Below are 18,715 nucleotides of genomic sequence, written 5' to 3' on the forward strand. Positions count from 1 at the left end.
GTTTCCCAGGGCGAATATTTACTTTTATCTTTTTGAAAAGGCATTCCCGTTTGGGAGATTTTTTTATCAACTTTGTAATTTCATGAACACTGTTCAGAGCATTTTTTGTGATGCTGATAGTTTTAAGTGTACCTTGTACTGCTAAGTTCAAAACGTGACCATAAAATTGGGAATATAGTGCTTTGGGTTCGAGGTCACTTATTCTGCAACTCCAACTTGTCATGACCCTGGCAATTGACCCCGACAATTATTAATTGAAAGATTTATCCGCATAAAAACATCTTTGATAGTTGCATTAATACTTCAGCAGATGTGTTTTCCATACTATAAAGTCCGACAAACACTTCATGCACTTCCAAGTCATCTTCATCTAGGGGAGAGTGGGTTAATGGCGAACTCCTAAGCGGGAATGCAAATTAAAGACGCCAGTTATACAAAATTGATCATATTTATTGCTTATCAATTAGTTTAACTATTCAGTCACAAACCCTCAAAAGTAATTTTTAAAAATCTTATTATAAAATAAAAATTTATTGCAAAAAGAAAACCATTGGTGTTCGGAATTACCCTCTCTAAGTGGGGTAACTCCGAACACATCGGGTGGCAATCACAAACACTGTTGTGTAACAACAAATAAAATGCTAGTTGTAATAACTAAGTCTAAAAATTATATTATGCAACAAGAACAACAAAAAAGGAGTGGTATTATTTCCATAGAAGCTACAACAGAGTGATACTCAAAAAAAAGGTTGCATAAAATTGTCAGAAAAAGTTAAAATCAAATTACAGTAAACAACATCCGCAGCTTCATTACACTACTGCACGTCTGGAACTGAGCTTAGGATCCTTTCTCAACAGGTAAAAAGAAATTTTCGAATTTATTTTCTACAATGCTGTTTTACCATGTTCGGAGTTACCCTGCGTTCGCCATTACACTACTCTCCCCTATATATCGCAAGCAAATCAACATTTGTTCAGAGTTGGTCTGATTTGTGGTTTCATTTACCATAATAGTAAACCATTTTCCAGAAATGTTGGATGTAATTTTTCTGAGTATAGTGAGACCCATTATCTGCAGAATTTCATTTTGGATAGCTGCACTCATAAATTTATCTTGCGACTTTCTCATCTATTTAGTTAAAGCGGGATTATCTTTGCTTCTGAGATTAAATAACTGAGAAAAGTTCGAATTAAATTCTTTATAATCTTTGTCTGTATTGTAATCACCACGCAGAGCAATACCTTGTGTGGCGAGAAATTGAATATTCGTGATTATTATTAACATTGCTCTATTTTCCATTTTTCCCTATGCATGAGTTTTGCTGAGAAGTTCACCAATATCTTTAGTTGTCGAAGGAATAGTTTTAACATTCTTAATGGCTTCTCGATGAGAAAGAGTATTTTGGTGTTTCTGAAATTTTTGTAAAACCTTTTTCCAATTAGAAAATCCAATTTTTGAGAAAACATCCTCGCTGCATTTTGAAGATGATAATTTATGCATTTCCATTAGCATACAATATACAGTAGCATAAAACTGTATCGTTACATTTGTTGTAATGCAACCATGGAAACAGTTTGTACCATTGCTGTCAAAATGATTGCTTCTGACTATCACATGTACGTTTTGGAAAAACTAACACAGGTTGATTCGGACTATTACTTAGATGCTTTTTTTGGTAGACTGTAACAGTGGAGGCAGAGTTAACATCATTGTTGGATGAGTTAGTAATCAAAGAAGAAAAATAAAAGACAGAACTAGAAGATGATGCCGAAGAAACATTAGATACAGAGCCAGCATAAGAAGAAGTAGTAGCAGCAGTATCAGGGCTAGCAAGAGATGCAGTAGTAAAAGTACTGTTAAAACTATTAGAATTCAAAGTATTATGTAAAAAAAATACTGTAGTAGCTGTAGTTTCAGGGCTAGAGGTAGTGGCAAAGTTAAGAGAAATTGATGAGACGACAGTTCTTGCATAGAAGGAAGTAATAGTGCGGTTGGTATCTGCCCCTTCCAAAATTTCATTTAGTCGTTTACGACGCTTCACTTCCGCACCAGACAATTTTCGTTTTAAAGACATACCACTGAAGTAAATCATATAATAGATTGTTACGTAATGTTACTATAATTAATAAATACAAACTTATTAAATCTGATTTGCAAACTGTAATTATTAGATAATAAATATTTTCTAATAATATTTAAATTCAATTATTAAATTCATAAAACTTAAAACTCTAAATAAAAAAAGGAAAATGCAATGTTATAAAAAAAAAAAATCGCCTTACACGAACAAAACAAAATTTTATTAGTTGTAGCGAGTTCAATACCACGTTGTAACAAGTTCTATACAACGAGTTCTTTTTTTGTTATTCGAAAGGTAACGGCCATGCAGTTGTATCGTATATAAAAAAAACACTAAATAATATGAACTTTTAAAATTTCAATTTATGTTGAATTATTTCAAAAATGCGCTAAAAAAGATAAAGTTAAAAAAAATTTTAACTTGAAAAAAAATGTAAATGGAAGAGAAAAAAATTAGAAACTTAACATAAAAAAAACTTAATGAGGTAAAATAAACTTTTTTTGAGCATTCTTTTTATCTACAGAATTCTTTTTTTAATAACGCAGTTAAAGCCCATGTTTTTAACTAACGACGTTTACGTAACGTAACGTTAGTTAAAAATTGTTAACCCTTTTTTATTATTGTTTTTTTATTTTCTATTCAGTTTCAAAATAAAGCAAATCGATATTTATATTATATAAAATATATTATAGAAAACAATTTAAACGATATAAATTGATCAGTTAAAATGTGTACTTTTATAAATATAGATATGAATATATATAAATTACATATAATTAAAATAATAAAAAAAATAGTTGTTATTAAATTGTCTTTTGCTATCATTCACTTAAGATAGACAATTACTTCAGGTTGATGATGACCCAGATGACTCTACGATAACAGCATCATTAATTCCAAATCAAGTTCTCAACGACGACGATGAAATAGACAGTGCTGATGAAGATATGATTGACGAATTAGCAGCAGTTTTGAAAATGAAAAAGAGAAAAGACCGCTGACAACAGTCGAGGGGTAAATCTGTTATTTAACTTACAACTATTAGTTTTGAAAAAGAATTTCAAATTATTCTTGTGTTATAATCTACTAATTTTTTGACGATAAAAAAAAGCGTTATTTAAATAAGAAATTATAAAAAAATATATTTAATAATTATGAATTAATTTACGAAAAAAATTAATTATCAAAAAAATATCAAGAAATATAAAAATCGTTAATCGTAAATATTAAGTTAAGGTGGTACATCTCTAAATAAATAAATTTCAATAAACTGATATAAAGTTATATTTTTCTGGGGTAGTATTGAAAAAGAAAAAGAAATAAAGTTTTTTTTTTTTTTTTTAAATAATAAAAAAATAAGTTATTTGCATAATTAGCCCTTTTTTGATAAAAAAGGGTAATCTTCTGCCAAAAATAACTTTTGAACAAATAACATTTAAAAGCTCAAAATTGTTACATGAAATGTTGAAATTGAGTTGCACGTTCTGGCAATTTATAAATTTCATTTCATAAATATTTTACCCATAATGCTTCCAGACATTTTTTATTTTCAATTATATAGAAAAAAGGGGGTTCGTTTTCAAAATAACTCATATAATAATTTTTTTTTTTAATTTTCAAAATTGTCAGAACGTAAACAATCATCTTAGGAAAAACTGTGCCAAATTTCAAAACAATTGGTAGAATACATAATTTACAGTCTTCGACAGAAAATTAAAAAAGGTAATTTGTAAAAACAGTAAATAAAGAAAAATAACTAAAAATATAGTATTAAAAGCATATACAAATGATTCAAAATTCTCTTTTCCCATAAATTTCACCCTCTTCTTCATTATTCTTATCATCAAAACTTCTTCTATTGGCTCTTAACTTTTTTGTTGGTTTTTTCCTGAATCGGTTGACTTTTTATTTACTTGATAAATACGCAATTTGTCTTTTTCAGTTGAACTTTGTATTTGAACTTAATTAGTTTGAATATTCAAATTTTTAAAAACTTCCAAAATCCATTTGATCCATTGTTAAATAATAAAACTGCTGATGCTACAGCAATCTCAATTATAATTCTACCAACATAAACAGTTTTTGGAGCACGCGTCCATATAATATTGTTCAATGCCTCATTAACATTTTAAGTCTCCCCATCTAAACATCTTTTTAAAAGGTTGTCTGAACCAAGATCTTCCCAAGAAAAAGTTGGTTCGATTATATCACTTATAGCCTTTGGTAGAGATATACTGTTCTTGTATTTAGAAGTATTCTTTAGCTTATCCAATTGGTACTTACACCAGGATTTAATAGTTCGAGGGCAAAATTTATGACGGTCTTCGGGATCATCGTTTGCTGAGCAATGATGTATGAGTGCAGCAATACTTTTTTTCATGCCATATATATCACCTTTTTTTTGACGTATGGCCATGCCATAATAATTCTGAAGCGTATTAATAACTATATCAGTCATTCTTCCCTTGCCAGTCAGTCACTTACCATCACTTAATAGTTTGCCCTTGTAACTAATTTTTAAAGCTCTTAATCGTGATCCAACCCTTTTCTAAACATGCCCAACACATTCACTTTTTAAAATTTTATATCCGGATATGGGTCTGCATCAAATATATCTTTAAATGATTTACTATCACCATCACCTCTGTATTTTGTATATCGTAAACTGTTTATTCGGGCAGAACGTTTAAACATTAAAAGAGCACCAGCTGACTCCATTGCTCCAGCACTTCCTTTATGGTTAATGCTACAGTTATGTGAAGCATGCCATATATTATAGGCAGATGATTCTTTTTTTAACTCCCAGTATTTGCAACCTTTACAGTTTTTGGACAGTGTTTGGGTATCGACAGTAAATAAAAACATATGAGCTAATCGTTTCTTTGCAGAAATGTCATGCTTTATTTGTAATTTTTTGCATTGACAACATGGACAAATCCCAATAAAATCGATAATATCTCTAAGTATATCAGTATTCATAAAAACATAGCATTCAGAGTCATTTTGAATTGTATTATGGAAAGCTTGAGTCCATTTTGATTTTTTTCGCAGAAGCTGATTTTTTTTGAGAAGTAGATATTGTGACTTTATCTATATCTGCATATTTGCTTTCAATAGAAGTTTGTTCTGTAATTAAGTTAACTGGACGTCTCTTTGCTCTCGACTTTTTTCTTATATCAGATGATCCCATATTAAAGTCGTAATACAAATAAATGCTTAGAAAAATCCACCAAAAAAACACACACCTGTCTTGATCATTAAAATGCTTTCCGCTCTACTATGTTTAAAAATGTTTAAAGTTATGGATTTTAGAGCAAAAACAAAGTGGATTGCAGTTTGTATAAACATCCAGTGTGTCCTTATCTAGAAAATATTCACCTAAGTATTTACACCTATGTATATACCTAAGTATATACACCTATGTCCTTATCTAGAAAATATTCATCTAAGAGTAATTCACCTATCTAAGAGTCTTAGATGGTTGCTATGAGCGTTGCTAGGCGCTGAAATTTTACTACCTTAAAATAAAGTGTCATTTTAGGTATTTATAACATTTTTTTACAAAGACAAATCTCTTTTTGAATTCTGTGATATTTAAACTATTTAAAAAGTATGTTTGTGAAAAATCGAAAATATGAAAATTATTTAGAGATGTACCACCTTAACAGCGTTTTTAATACATATCAAAATAACGAAAGCAAAAAATTTTAGCCACGAGTATATTCTTTAATACTATTATAGTAACTTATTAAGCGCTGGCGTTTTTGTTTGGTTGCGTTTTTTTTCACCATTAATAGTTAAAAAGATAACGATCTGGTGCAAATAAAAAACTAGAAGTTGGCAAGTATAAAAAACTACATTGTTGAAGTAGTATAAATGCGCTGTTGTAGATACTACTTCAAACATTGACGAATAAAAGTCGTATAACAAATAGAAAGCCTTTTATAAACCTAGTCTTTCGCAATTTTCAAATTTCAAGATCGCTCTTGCGGCCCTGGGTGCGGATTCACAACACTTTCTTAAGTCCAAAATTTGCGTAAAGTTTGCGTAAGTTTTGCTTAAGTTCAAAGTTACGCTAAGTGGTATTCACAAACCTTGCGTAAACAAAAACTTACGAAATTCCTAAGTTTTTACGTAAGTTATTACTTACGCAAAAAGTCTAAAAAACGGTATTCACAACATTTTCCTAAAAAGTGCTCAGCAAACTTTACGCAAGAAAAGTTACGTCTGCTATTTTCTGACTTAAGTTTGGCGTAACTTAATAAATCATCTAATAATATTTAAAAATGGCGTTTTTATTATTATGAAACATTTCAGATTTTGTTTGTTATTGCCAATAAAATATAATTTTATCTTAATTTTATTTTGCTATGCGTTAAGTTATTTATTTAAATAATACAATTATAGTTTTTCTTTTTAACAACAACAACAATATCAGTATATTTACCAAAAGTTTAGATGTACTACATAAACTTATTTTATAAAACTTGTTTTCACCTTAAATTTATGGTTAAAAAATATACACACAACCTATATAATAGACGGTTCACTCTCTCATAGCCTAGCTAAAACAAGGAGAGCGACCATAGTACGAATATATCATAAAGTTTTGTAGTATGCGAATAACTTATTAAATAAGTTAAGTTAACATAATAACTAGTTATTGTCATACATCAAAACTATATGATGATTCTATACTATATTAACTTATGGTACAAATCTATGCTATACTATCTATACTATATTATACAAAAATATATACAATAATATTATTGAAGTATATACTTTAACTTGCATAACTAGCATAAAGAGAGAGCGTCTCTCTCACTCTCTCTGTGTTAGAGAGAGACTCTCTCTCACACTCTCTCATATCTAGGCTATGAGAGAGTGAACCATCCATTATATAGATTGTGTGTATATTTTTTTAACCTTATATTTAAGGTGAAAAAATATTTGTGCTAACATAGATACAATATTCACAAAAATATGTAATCAGTTCATTAGTTTTTCAGATATCTATTTTTTTAAATTTATAAATGTAAACAAGACTATTTAAAAGTATAATAATGCTAAAGTTATCTCTGAGTAATCAGGCTATTGAAGTAAAAAAGTATTATAACCTAAATATTAAACTTACTTTGAATAACGATGCTATGTTTTTCAAAAATTTCAGTTATTCAAAGGTATTAACAATATTAAGATTATTTTGAATAATAATGCTCTGTTTTTAGTTATTTCAATTATCAGGAGATATTAATATCTATGAATAGTTTAAATTATTAAAAAAAAGAGCATTGTTTTTTAAAGCCTAATTTCTTGGTAAATAATATTGTTATTTGCAAATAATAAACATATTCTGTAATAGTTTAAACTGTTTTGGTAGATTTTTTTTTGTATTTCTATATGAAATCTCATTGTTGTATTTTGTTATTGCAAAGAGCACATAAAAAGTTCCTTGATCCACCAGTTAGTCCAAATGGAGTAATAGCGCTTTTCACAATTCAGTAGAACTATTAACTGTTGCTGTGGAAAATAGTATTACAACTCTTGAGACGACAGCATATTGTTCACACTGGTTGTAGCTATTAGATTGTACTGTATTTGGTGTCTTGAAAACCTACTACAATACTTGTTGTTGTGATTTAATCAATACTTGCTCAGTCAATGAGTCAAACTTTTTTATACTGCACGTACCTGATTCACAGAATTAACTTTACGCTATCCATCAAATATAAAAATCATGTTTTTATTCGTGCAAATATGATACCATAAATTCTCAATCTGAAATATCACTGAAAAAAAACTTACAAAAAACAAGTGGGTTTTAATTCAAACTCAACTTTTATTAAATAATACAATTGAAACATTTTCCATAACATGTTATGAAAAATACAATGTATTTTTTATAATATGTTATGGAAAAGTTGTTGAACTTTTGCTTATGTTATCAAAATGTTTCTTATATTTCTGACAATAGAAAGTTTGTTTATAAATGGTTTCAAATATACTAGAATGCAATCAAATGTATTTCTTGAATTTATTGAAGCAATTTCTTTATTTAATGAAACCGTCATTCCCTATTGTAAATAAAAGTGTTTTCGATTCAAGTCAATAATATGATAAAACAAGACCACTGAAAAGAAAATTTAACAATTATCATGATTTTTTCTTATACCCTAGGGTATGAGAAGTAAATATGAAAACAAGAATTAAAAAAAAAACACTTTAGTTTAGCACTTTATTTTTTTATGAACGTGAAATTTTTGCTAAACTAAAGTATTTTGTTTTAACATCCTGAAGCAATGCAAGACAAGTAGCATGATCTGATCAGGTGTGAACCCAGACCTTTTTTGGTACTATAGGACTGGTATGGGCGCCAAAATAATGCCTCAAAATATTAATCTCATGTTGTTTTTCTTTTTCTTTTTATATTAAAAATAGAAAAAATGGTTCCTTTAAATGCTAGTTTTCTGTATATTTTAGCTAGTTTATTTAGCCAGTAATGTTTACAAATAAGTTTCGCGGCAGGTTTAGAGTTAGTGTTAAATAAAACCAATGGGCATTCACTGATGGCCTCATTCAGGAAGCCGAATTATTATCTTATATAAGCCCAGGATAATACAGTTTATATTACCCATTTGGATTTGAATAAATATGCCCGAATTACTTCTTAATGAGTGCTTGTAATGTTTATATTTAAAATAATAGATGTGTAGCATTTTGTTAATAATCGATATCTCATTTAAAAAACCAATCGACTCTTATTTGTTTCATTTTTAATCCAATTATTAATTATTTTGATTATTTTGCTAATAGATATACAAAATAGATTGAAAGATTGTTTATGCTATTACTTTTAAAAGTAATTGCACGTATATGCTATATGGGGCTATTCAAATAATACGAAACACTTTTTTGCTAGACTCTCTTCTTTGTATATGAAACATTTTAAACAATATCTCCCCGCCTTATTTGTGACGTGACATTATTTTTAAACAAATATATCTTTTAGTGTGCTTTTTTATGCTAAAGGTTTACTATTCCGCTGTGATTAGAATTTATATTTTAAAAATTTTGTCATGTCACACTGTGACTAACCACCCCCTCTTCCATGTGATATTTGGTGACACTTTCAAACACCTCCACCCTATATAAGAATGTCAAGTATTATTTGAATAGCCCCTATATGGTTTTGCTACATTTTTAAATATAGCAACAACAACAACAAAATAATAGTAGTAAATTTATGCCCTGACTCTAAAAAAGAAACATTCACTGTTTGGTCACATTGCCCTGTGTGTCTTAATAAAAAAAGAATTAGTAATACTAACTACTTCCTTTATACAAATAGTTATAAAATGTTTGCCTTAAATTTTGCGTAAGTTTTTGCGTAAGTTTTGCGTAACTCATGCGCAACCTTAACTTTACGCAAATGCTGCGAAAATGTTGTGAATACCAAATAGTTACGCAAAAAATATTTTGCATAAGTTTTTCGTAACTTTTGCTCAGCTACGCAAGAGTTACGCAAAAGTTGTGAATCCGCACCCTGACCCCGAGCGCGCATAATTGCGCTTGATGGCAACATATTATAATTTTACGAGCGTCATATAACACGCTTGGCAATTTTCTTTATCACAAGCCCTGTATATATATATATATATATATATATATATATATATATATATATATATATATATATATATATATATATATATATATATATATATATATATACATATATATATATATATCAATATATATATATATATATATATATATATATATATATGTATATATATATATATATATATATATATATATATATATATATATATATATATATATATATATATATATATATATATATATATATATATGTAGGACGTCCTGAAAGGATGTATTTAAGCATCTAATCTAGAATCGGTTTAGAACGCGTCCGAGGCGTTCCGTCTGAACGTTCATTGTACGTTTTTTGTACGTCCCCGAGTTTGCTGGGTATACTGGCAACTTATTTACACTTATTAACTAATTTCAACTTTCTTTTATTTAAAAATTGTATAGAAAATTGAAAAATAACTTTAAATGCGGTAGTGATGTAGTCGTAAAGCGCTCGCTTCATAAGCGAGAGGTTCCGAGTTCGATCCCCACCACGTCCCTGGTAGTACCGCGCTCAACTTGTTTCTCCGCGCAGCGGAGAATAATAAATAATGATAAATAACCATTAACCAAATGATAAATAACCATTAACCAAAGTTAAATAACCAAAGTTAATGTTAACCAAACTTAAAGTTAAACCAAAACAAGCAAACGTTTTTGATTAACCGGTTTAACGCATAATATTTTATGCGCTAAATTTATATATAAATTTATCTACTTAAAATTAAATTTTTTTTAGTAGACGTCTTTAAACGTCTTGAACTCCTTTTTAATGACTTATTTCTAAGGTAATTAGGACATCTAAAGTAGGTCTTAGGGATAAATATGGAATTCCTAATAACGTCCTAATGTAGACGTCACTGGGACGTCTTAATAAAGATGTCTTCACCGAACGTCTTTAGGACGTCTTACTTTGGTCTAAGACGACGCGACATTATTAAGGCGTCCGTAAGACGCTTGATTGACGTCTGTGTCCGCTGGGAGTTCTCCATTGATTGTTAATTTATAAAATGAGTTACTTGTGATAATTTGTCTAAAAAAATTATGATATTCTTTTTTTTTTTTTTGTTTAATTAAGTAGATACTTTTTGTAGATAGATTTTATAGATAGATTTTGTAGATAGATTTTGTAGATAGATTTTATAGATAGATTTTGTAGATAGATTTTGTAGATAGATTTTGTAGATAGATTTTATTGTAGATAGATTTTGTAGATAGATTTTGTAGATAGATTTTTGTAGATAGATTTTGTAGATAGAATTAAGTAGATAGATTTTGTTTAATTAAGTAGATTTTGTTTAATTAAGTAGATTTTGTTTAATTAAGTAGAATTAAGATAATAGATTTTTGTTTAATTAAGTAGATTAAGTTTAATTAAATACATTTTATGAGCTTCTGCTACTTTGTTTAAATAGATTTTTCAATTAAGTTTCATTGCTTATTTTTCATAAAACTTTTCATAAAATCTTTAAACTTTGAGCAGTTTTAATTGAGTCACGCTTCTAAATTTTTATGCCCTTACGAGGTTCTTTTTTTTCGTCATAATTCCGGAAATTTCTTCCTTTATTTACGATTTTCTAATCATTTTTATTTTACAAACGTACAATAATGTTTAAGTAAGTAAAAACTCAAAATTTTTTTAAGACCAATTTTAAAAAAACAAAATGAGAGGTGTTGTTATAATAATATTTTTTTTTTTCATCAGCGTCAATTATTAATTAATTATCAATTAATTAAAATTAAAAAATATATATATTAAACAACTGTAGTTGCCGAAAAATCAAATGAATCAGAGAAATAATCCATTTCTCTGATTCATTCAATTTTTCAGAATCAAGAATTATAAAAACACAGGTACCACGTTTAAATCTCCGAGGTCTGAACGACCGAAAAAATATTAAATCAATACAAAAGTAGCATCAGCATAAACAACAAGAAAAATCCAAAACTTAAAATTGGAATTCAACAATATGAAAAACGGCTATAGTTTAAGCTGAAAGACTGTTTGAAAGATAACTGAAAAATTAAGGAATCAGTTCTTACATGGCTCAACGTAAGCAATTTTTAAAAGTAACACTCTGATTTGCAAGAAGAAAATAGTGTCGGATAATACTAAAGATACTGTCTTGGCCTGTCAAAAATTGAAGTTGAACTATTTTCAGCGATCAGCGATTAAAGTAATTTTTAACTTTTCAATCATAAATTAAGAGTACACCTAAAATAATTAAAAAGCGAGTTGCATGACACTCGCTTTAGTGTAAAGTGTAAGTGTAAGTATTTAGTGTAAATGTTTTAAAATCACAATAAAAACATACTTATAGAAGGTTTTTGAAAGCACGTGGAGTTAAATTCCAAAAGAACTGTTCATTAAACTAAAAGAGTCGCTGCCCAGGAGTTCAAAAATAAGTTTTAAAGCCAAGTTTGGTTGTTATAAGTGTTAAAAGTAATTTTTTCGTTAAAAAAACTTAAATTAAATGATTTATTATTTACCTGCTAATTGATTATTTTTAAATATTAATTAACAGTTCTGCTAATTAATAAAAAGGAAAATTGATAATGCCACTAAGAGTTTCTTTTTTTATATTGCTGCCAAAAAAAAATTATTTAAACAAATTTTTGACTTGTTCAAACTTTGTTATATCACTGTATGTTTTTTAGCTGCTTAAATGTGGAATACTTTCAAATTTGTATGAAAAGAAGTTTACTTCATCCAGACAAAGAAATCCTAATAATATTTATTTAGATAAAAGAGTTTTATCATTGTTTAAACAAACCAAGATCAGTCAGTGTTTTTTTAACTTGTTGTTTATAAGGCTTGGATATGTTGAACTCTAACTAGATTTTTTTGAACTAAAGAAATTATTTTACAGTTAAAATATTTTTTCAATTGGATAAATAATATATTTATGATGTTATATTTAGTTTTTATTTCATTTCTTTACATTATAAATTTGTATAAATATATTACATTACATTTCATTACAAATTTAAACAATTTTTACTTTTTATTTATTAGATTTTTCCTTGCTTTGTTACTTTGGTTTTAACTTCAATCAACCAATAAAGTTTTGCTATGTAATGACACTTTAATAAAGGTTAAAGCTCTTAATGCAAGGTAAACAGGTATTTCTTTCTTAAACTTAGTTGCATTCAAAATATTCCTATTTTTCTTTTCTACAAAAACTTTGCAATTTTTTATTAGTATATTTGTGTTTAAGAGCAAAGATATTGTTTTTCAAAGTTTCTCAGTTTTTTAAATTTTATTATTTTTGAATTTCATGCTTCATTTTTCTGCACAATGATCTTATATCTGAAGATATTATTGGCTTAGCATAAGCCAACCATGTCTTCATATATTGTTGGCTTATGCTAAGCCAACAAATATATGTAAGATCAGCCACAAATAGTCATTAAGATTAATCCAAAGCAGCGTCCGAACCAACATATTTGCGTACCAAAGTACTAATCAATTTGATAACTCCGCTGAGTTGACGGAGTCTAGATTTGAATTCGTGTCGCACAAAGCTGACCAGCCACAATATGATATAATGGTATTACCTTTTCTCAGTATGGTAATATGGTTTCACATACTAGGATATATGGTAGGCAAAAGATTTTGTTAACTTTTTTAATAAGACCAGAATATAAAACAATTTTTCTGTATTCAAAATGTTTTTTATTAGCAAGTTTCATACGGGAAGGTCTGGGTACTAATAATTGAGCTGTAGGGACAAAAAATTTTATTGCGTTTGTTTACATTTATAGCAGTTTAAAGTGAAGCAAAATATAGCTAATATAAATATAAACTAATTTACTAATGCTGTTATAAATGGAATTAAATATTAATGTAGTTAACATTTCAATTGCATCAAGAAAGATTTGTGTTGAATGGCTTGTTAACCACGGACTGGGTGTCACAGGCTCTGTTATAGAGTTGCAAGGCAGAATTTTGAAGTTCTTATCATATCCAAAACTAGTTAAGAAACTTTATCTAAAAGCAAAAAAAAACTACTTATTCAAAACAAGCTTACATGTAGACGAGACACCACACATGTAGACGAGGCACCACACATGTAGACGAGATACCACACATGTCTCAAATTTGGACTGGAGGTGAAAACCTCTACCCTTGTGTAAACTCTGAACTTTTTAAAGAATACATACTCGATAAAAATGTTAACTAGCACAAAAATTATATCAGTTAAAATACATTCAGATAACAATATAGTATATGTAAGAGCTTTCATAAGAAAATCTTATAGCCATGGTGCACGCCCTGCTTATTTACTTTTTGTAGGAGGGACACCTCGTAAAGGTTATTGTGAATGCCCCGTTGGTCATACTGGGCTTTGTTGTCATGTTTTAGCTATCCTTCTTTACTTAAAGCATTATGAGGATTCAAAGACAACAATTTTAGAATTAACGTCCACACAAGTGATACAGAAATGGCATAAAAGATCAAAAAAAGGTTCTATTCCAATGGTCCCACTATCTCATATTACAGTAAAATCAGCAAGAAACAAAAGCACAATTGAAAACTTAAAAATTACTCCAGCTGATCCAGAAAGTTCATCTTTTAAAAGAGATGTTTTAAAAATGAAGCAAAAAATTAAGGAAGGGCTGAAAAAGGAACCCAATTATGAAAGACACATATATGATACTCTTTGTTCAATAGATCTTGGATATGAATCTTCACTAATGGGGCACCTAAGATTTAGATATGACCCTGAAAGTTTTTAACCCCAATTCCATAAGTTAAGTTCTATAAATGCAAAAAGTCGTACTTTAAATAAACAATCAGTAAACCCACAAAAATGTTAAGATAACTAAATCAAAATAATGTAAACATCGAGGTAATCATAGTTTCGCCTGAACAAGTTATTGTTTTAGAAAAAAATAATAAACAACTTTTAAATGAGGATCCTGTTATTCGCATTGATTTGGCAAATCTGATACCATCACAAGGACAATACACAAATCATATTAATGTCAAACAAAATACCCAGGAGTGGATGGACACAAGAAAAGGGAAAATAACGGAGAGTCGATTACCAGCATTGCTAGGAATATATGGACAGGAAAAATTTACAAATTATTGGAAGATATTTAAGGAAGGATTAAATGAAAATGATATTTATAACACACAAAACACAAAAAATTTGAGCGTGGTCATAAGTATGAATTTATTGCACTTCAACACTTTGCAAAGATGTCAAAATGTTCTCCTGAAATGTGTGGATTTTTCTATCACCCAGATGATTTAAATTATGGGGCAAGTCCAGATAGCCTTGTGTCACATCAAATTATTTTGGAAATTAAAACACGAGCAAAAAACAGTGACAGTCCATTGACCCATTTAAAAAACCAACCTCAGTATTACGTGCAGGCTCAGCTTACACTACTATGTACAAAATCTAAATACTGCATTCTACAATCTTACAAGCTTATCATTCTAAAACATCAAACTCAAATTTCTTTATTATTCAACTAAATAGTTTACTGATGTCAGTTATCAAGGAAATATCAGATATCATTTTGCATTCAAATCCAATTAAAAATTGGCAACATCATGAACATTCTTTGCTCACTACTCTTGGAAATAATGTTGTGGGGAAAATTCCTGATTTTAAAAAACTAAAACCACTTAGATCGTATATTAAAGAACTTGTAAAAACATCAACTTTTCTATTAAAATTGATATAAATGTTTAAAATTATGATAAAACAATAAAATATGTTTTTATATGGTTATACATATTCACAAAATATTATTAATTACAAGATTCCTCCTTTGGCCCGATGGGGCGCATTGTAAGGTTTACAACATGACATAATATTTTCCATGTTGAAGAAAGTAAGTCCATTCTTTGTACCGGCCACACCGCATTAAGAATTGACCAATCACGTACACATCCTATGAATCTCTCTACATGAATAGGGGTAGAAGCTATATGAAAATTACCAGCTAAATCAGCTTGTGGGAACTGATGGCTTGATTTTTGAAATGGTCGATTCAGATATATTCCTTTTGAAGCGCATAAACCTTGAATTGAAAACCCTCTATCTGCCGTAACTTCGTGTTCTTTCTCAACTAGTTCTAAAATATGAGACTGTTCTGTTAATTCATCATCTGTGATTGAACCAGAGTATATGTTTCCAAAAAGCAATCTTGACCCATGTGGAGAGATTCCAATTAAAGCTTTCCCTGTTGTACAGTTTTTATAACTTGAAAACATTAAAGTGTTAAGGTCATAATTGGTTGGTTGTTGAAACTTAAATTCTGTAACATCCACAACAATATCGGAATCACCATGGCCAGTTTTTTTAAAAACAGAAGGTATCATCAGGGAAATATAAATGCTTTCGACTTTTAAATTTATCTCTGAAAATATTGTGTCTAGAAATACAACCCATCCAGTGAAAACTTGATACATGGTGCTTTTAGAAGCGCCAGCCATAAATCCAATAACACCAAGATGAAGTGCATGTCTGCACAATGTTAAAACTGAAAACAATTCGGTTTTCTTTTCAAGGAATCTAATTCCTGTACCTTTGCAATCCGTATATTCAATTAAGTGGCAGTATGGTGCTACACAATTATAAAGGAGTTAAAATTGCAGGACAGTTAAACCACATAAATATTTAAACTGCTTTGGTTTGTCTTTAAGTTTGGAATATTTAAACATTCCTTTTTCAAATTTGTCTAGTTCTTTTTTTGAAATTTGATTTCTTACTGATAAAATTTAATATTTTTTATGTAACATATTGTTCTTTACTTTGTTTATTTTTTTTTATTTTTTAAGCTGTTTTATATAATTGTTTGCATTGTTTATTTTTTCTAGAAGAATTTTGTTAGCATGTGCTTCTTTTTTTAATTTAGAAAATAACTGTTGTTTTGTTGGTCTAAGTAATGATAAAGGAGATTTTGTAACATAAGAAGGTCGGTTTGTTGGTTTTTTACGAATAGGACAAGGTTAAGACAAGTATATCATCATACTAAGCTTACGTTTTAACCCTTTCAAATTTTTTTTTATGAGCTTCAGTCGTTTTTCTTGATTGAGTTATTTTGGCGGGAGCATTTGCGTATTTTCGTTCCATTATAGCAATTTAGCTTGGCCAAGCCAAATTGCTATAATGGCATAGACATAGCTGCACCACCAATTGGTGGTGCAGCTATGTCTATGTCATTATATGTCATTATATTATAGGAATATCAGTGCATAACTCTCTTATTCCAGATGAAAAATGTTCACAACAAATATGCTCATTTCTGAAATTCATTCCCTTTGTATTTATAACTCGGATATATTCTTTCTGAATAGAAACATCTTTGGGAAGCCTGTAAAACTTTATACGTTCCGTTAGTAGTTTTGGTTCTAAAGTTGTTAAAACATAATGCTGCGCCACAAAACCAGTTAACCATTTCTTTTAAGTGATACAATCAATATAATTTAATATCTAATTATGTTTAATATCTTTTTATTAAAATAAATAATAGTTACATATCGCAAACTTATTTTAATAGCATATAAAAAAAAAATATTTGTTTTGATTTTTATATATATTTTTGACTCGATTGTATCAAGTACTACGCTATTTTTAGTAGTTTAATCGAGAAAAAAACTGAATATCGCTTAATCTAGAAACATTATCTGATTGGCTAGAATTTTGTCCCTACAGGCAATATTCGCTTAGTTAAACCGCGTCGTATGAAACTTGCTAATGGTAGTCTTTCACGTCATAAGCGACCTTAAAGTAAGTTATTTTTAATGTTGAATCTTTTTGTAATCTTATTTATACTTGTTAAATATTATTTATGCTTGTTAAATATTATTTATACTTGTTAAATATTATTTTTAATTGTTAAATATTATTTATGATTGTTAAATATTATTTATAATTGTTAAATATTATTTATAACTGTTAAATATTATTTGTAATTATTAAATATTATTTATACTTTTTAAATATTATTTTTACTTATTAAATATCATTTATACTTGTTTCATCCATCCATCGTTTTTTACTATATGTTAAATATAGCTAAAATATATTTATTTTTTGTTAGCGTTATTTTTTGGTTTGGCAGATTTCATTAAATATTCAAATGTCCAGACAAATGTGTGCAGATGTTCAAACAAAGCAGGGGCGCTGCCTTGGAGGAGGGAGGGGAAGAGGGTTAAAAAAAACTTTCCCTCCCCCAGAATCACGTAAAGAGAAAAGTTTAGAATTTTCTTTCCACGAGGTGCAAAAATTGGGAAATTCCTTACTAAGAAAATGGTTGAACTAGGTTTTTAGAAAGTAAATAATATGAGTATGAATATATAATGAGATTCTTATTCTTATTCTATAATCATAAGAGTGATAGAAAGTTCATATACAAACAGTGGAAGAGAATCTTTTTGTAGCCTTCTTAGCTTCAAAAAAACTAAAAATTAAATATCAGAATGCTAATAACGATTTCGAAGTAGATGATAAAATAGAAAGTAGAGAACATACAAAGTTAGAAGATTGAACAATTAACTTCAATATGTGGTATATCCTTAGAATAAGAACCAACATCTTCTGATAAAAATTTGAAGATAACGCAAGTTCAGAAGTTCAAGATAAGATAATTTATAAGCCATGACCCACGTTTACATCCACATGCAATTATGGACAATCAAAAATCTTTTTACTCTAGTTAGGGTCACACCAACCAAAACTTCCCAGTTTCCAAAATGATGGTAAATATATATCACCTTATTGATAAATCCAACAGACTTGCTTTGACAAAAAAATAAAAAAATAAAAGTGCAGAATAGAAAATCTTGCAACAATCTTAGCAATACATGCAAGAATTTAGGAAGTCAAGGGCAAGCATTTAGGAAATCTGATATTGCTCACCAAGGAAACTTTGCTGCAGTAGTTAATATCATCTCTCGCCACAGTTCCACACTAAAAACCTGGATTGAAGAACAGTCGAAGATTAGTCGAATG

At 28.7% G+C, this 18,715-nt stretch overlaps 2 long non-coding RNA genes across 4 annotated transcripts in view; one reads left to right on the plus strand and one right to left on the minus strand.

Annotated features, from left to right (window-relative positions):
• Window positions 1–429: 429 nt before the first annotated feature.
• Window positions 430–2,424, minus strand: LOC136088491 (uncharacterized). Its single transcript, XR_010642212.1, has 2 exons — window positions 2,284–2,424; window positions 430–2,079 (listed from the first exon to the last, which is right to left on the minus strand). It is a non-coding gene; the product is annotated as an uncharacterized LOC136088491 (long non-coding RNA).
• Window positions 2,295–18,715, plus strand: part of LOC136088490 (uncharacterized) — a 33,875-nt gene continuing 17,454 nt past the window's right edge. The window contains exons 1-4 of one of the 3 annotated variants that reach the window (XR_010642211.1): window positions 2,295–2,565; window positions 2,916–3,095; window positions 12,754–12,852; window positions 17,340–17,491. This is a non-coding gene — a long non-coding RNA (uncharacterized LOC136088490). Of the gene's footprint in view, window positions 2,566–2,915; window positions 3,096–12,753; window positions 12,861–17,339; window positions 17,492–18,715 lie in introns of all 3 variants that reach the window. The other 2 variants (XR_010642210.1, XR_010642209.1) reach the window with 2 other exon arrangements.

The sequence above is a fragment of the Hydra vulgaris genome, chromosome 12 (genome assembly GCF_038396675.1).
Source record: "Hydra vulgaris chromosome 12, alternate assembly HydraT2T_AEP".
Taxonomy (NCBI): domain Eukaryota; kingdom Metazoa; phylum Cnidaria; class Hydrozoa; order Anthoathecata; family Hydridae; genus Hydra; species Hydra vulgaris.